The sequence below is a fragment of the Panicum hallii genome, chromosome 8 (assembly GCF_002211085.1).
Source record: "Panicum hallii strain FIL2 chromosome 8, PHallii_v3.1, whole genome shotgun sequence".
NCBI classification, from domain to species: domain Eukaryota; kingdom Viridiplantae; phylum Streptophyta; class Magnoliopsida; order Poales; family Poaceae; genus Panicum; species Panicum hallii.
The window spans coordinates 16,106,826-16,110,169 of record NC_038049.1 but is presented as its reverse complement, the minus strand read 5'-3'; the positions used below and the strand labels follow the sequence as shown (position 1 = coordinate 16,110,169).

The 3,344-nt window shown below is 47.9% G+C and overlaps 1 long non-coding RNA gene across 1 annotated transcript; it reads right to left on the bottom strand.

Moving 5' to 3' along the window:
* Nucleotides 1-225: 225 nt before the first annotated feature.
* LOC112902033 lies at nucleotides 226-796 on the bottom strand. The gene is made up of 3 exons (XR_003230461.1): nucleotides 681-796; nucleotides 520-589; nucleotides 226-428 (listed from the first exon to the last, which is right to left on the bottom strand). It is a non-coding gene; the product is annotated as an uncharacterized LOC112902033 (long non-coding RNA).
* Nucleotides 797-3,344: the final 2,548 nt, after the last annotated feature.

Genomic DNA, 3,344 nt, shown 5'->3' with positions numbered 1-3,344 from the left:
TTTGGTGACCTTCTCTCCAAGAACGGTGGCGTGAAAACTAATAATGGCCTGGATATGTGCCTCATAGTGCATATCCACGACTCATTTCTTACAGACTTTGGTAGCCACCACATCAGCTTTGTCCTCAAATCCATCCTCACATCTGAAGAAATCCTGCATGCAAACACGATGTATACCATTCATTTTTTTAAGAATATTTGGCACTTACCCACAGCTCTTGTTTCACCCGTTCCGCCTTGTTGTTGAATACTCTGCCATCCCGATCTTCAGCATCAGGGGCGGCGACGTAGTGGTCGAACGTATAGGCCGGCTCCGTCACTCCACCGTACTCAACCAGGCCAGGGAAGTGTTCCCTGCACAGAAGACCGAGGATGCCATTGACGGAGCGTTTGTGAGCAGCACCTGCACTCTGCACAATCGTCCAGGACCTGCACAAATGATTAAGACCCCTTAATAGTTTCAACTTTGAATTTGAACATATAACAAGAAGAAGAAATGAAAATATGAAAAGTTACTTACTTTTCCCCTTCGGGTCGAATCAACGGGCGCCTCTCACGAGGTATCGGTCGCTTAGGGAGACTGGCGGGACCTGTACATGTGATTAAGAAAAATTATTAGTTTCAACTTTAAATTTGAACATATAACATAAAGAAGCAATGAAAACATATAAACATTCTTACCTCGCAAGTAGACGCTCGACGAACCAGAGGCACCAGAACCAGAGGCGGTCTGCTGCGCCTCGTCCTCCTCCTGCACCTCCTCGTCCTCCTCCTGCGCCACATGCACCTCCTCCTCCGTGTCGTCTTGCTGCCCCACCTGCGCCTCCTCCTCCTCCGCCTCCTGCGGGGGCACCTGCGTCGTCCCCCTCCTCCTCCCCTTCCTCCTCTCAGACGACCCAGATGTAGTTGACCTAGCCCTCTGGTAAAGCGACCTAACGCTCCTCAACCCACCGCCTACCATCTTTGTTCAATCACCTGCAATTAAGAAGAGTAAAGTAATAAGTACAGATAAACAAGACGTACTTAGAAAGAGATGCAAATAAATTAAACATAAATGCATAACAATATAGTATTACATTGATTAAAAATAATCTTCATAATCAGGATTAGCTGGATCATAAGTCTCATCATCACTATTAATCAAATCATAATCAACAGTATCCGAAGGATCAACATCGTCATTGGCATTGCCTAAATATAATCGTTCTAGCATTTGTAAGTCTTTCACAATTTGGACCTCATCCTCCTCCTCATCAACAACTGTTTCAACTTCCATTCTGTCCGCTTCGGTTAAGTCTATCTCAACTCGCCCTTCTAGCCCCTCTTCTTGAACGTGTCATATGTGTTTGGGTCTAAGTTGTAGTCTTCATCGTCTGGAATAGGTACTTTACCGTGCGGTGATACCTTGTGCACAACATACCAACCCTTAAGATGCTCTTTGGTTTGGCACGCATATGGGAGATAATAAACTTTTATGGCCTGTTGGGCCACAATATAGATATCGTCTCCAGGGAAGATGGAATCCTGTCGAATTTCCACTAGCCCAAGATTAGAATATGTCCATCTTGTTACTTCAGGATCAAACCAATGACATTTGAATATGACAGGATTAAGAGGTTTGCAACCATAAAAATTGACTTCGTATATTTGTTCAATTCTTCCATAATACTCTTTCCCATCAAGGCCAGGAGTAAAAACTCCAGTATTTATGGTCTTTCGATTGGGTCGACTTGCCTCGTAGCTTGCTGTACAAAAATGATATCCATTCATATCATAAACAGAATATGACCTGACCCTAAGGGCAAAGCCATCGGCAACCTGTCTCAACTCAACATTCATCGTATGGCTCTGCATGTTCAAGCACGATAGATCATTTTATTCTTCGCATATGGGAGCAACTTTGAATGACAAAGTAAGTAAAAGCTAGATTGGACAGTTATCTGCTATTTGAACCAATGAATGAAATCGGGCAATCCATTTCCAGCACCCTGGCTAAAAAGGGTATCACATTCCTATTGGGTAGGTTCCCTTGATCGACGCCAGAATTCATGAATAAATTGCTTCATGTACGGCACCACCTCGTCAAGGTTGGTCAACACATATAGCATTATCTGGCACCACTCTTGATGTGTCAATGTCTTGGTGGTCGAACCACTTGCACTTCCGAGTTGCCCTAGGAAAAGGATGAGGTTCGATTCATTTTCACTAGCATTGTAACGAGGGGGTGGATTGTGCACACTAGGGAGGTTTTCACCATAGTATGTTGTTGTGAAGTTCGACACCTCCTCCAGAATGTATGCCTCTACAATGGAGGCCTCGATTTTACATTTATTTTCACATTTCTTCCGAAGAACCTTTAGAGACCTCTCGATTGGATAGCACCAACGACCCTGAACGCCCCCCCCCCCATTCGTGCCTCATACGGGAGGTGCAATATCATATGCTCCATCGGATTGAAGAAGCCGGGTGGAAAGATCTTCTCCAACTTACAGAGCAACACCGGTGCAATTTTCTCCAAGTCTGCCACCACGTCCGAGATAACTCCTTGGCACAAAGCTAGCGGAAGAAATAGCTCAACTCTGCAAGCACTAGCCAGACATGCTTAGGGACATAGCCTCGAACCATCGCCGGAAGAAGCCACTCAATCCATATGTGGTAGTCATGACTCTTCATCCCTAAGACTCGTATAGTAGATAAGTTGACCCCCCCTACTCATATTAGCTGCATACCCATCAGGGAACATCAACCTCTTGATCCATTCTAGTACTTCCCTCCTTTGGGGCTTGCTCAATACGAAATCGGCCTTAGGCCTTCTCCATGTCTTTCCGCGAACAGGAGACTTCATCTCTAGGTTTGGTCTATCGCACAACGTTGCTAAATCCACTCTAGCCTTAACATTGTCCTTTGTCGGACGCATGTACCATCTTTTCAGGATTGTATCATTTTCCATTTTTGTGCCATGTCATCTGTTTTGCGTATTCCTCTATCATGTATAACTGCTGGATCCTCGGTATGAACGGAAGGTGACATAGGATTGTCACGGGGATGTCAAGCTGCCTCTTGTGCCCATCACCAGAGTCTACCAGAGCGCGGCAGGGGGTGCGGCCGGGGGCGCGGCCGGTGGCGGGGCCGGGGGCGCGGCCTACGGGGGGGAGGGGGGAGGCGGGAGCGCGGCCGGTGGGGACGGGGGCGCCGGCCGGGGGCACGGCCGGCGGCGGGGCCGAGGGCGCAGCCTGCGGCGGGGGCGGGGGCGCGGAGCCGGCGGGGTCGGGGGCGGGGCGGCACAGATCGAGTGAAGTGTGTAGATAACGTGGAGGGAGCCGGCCGGGGCATTATTCAAAACCT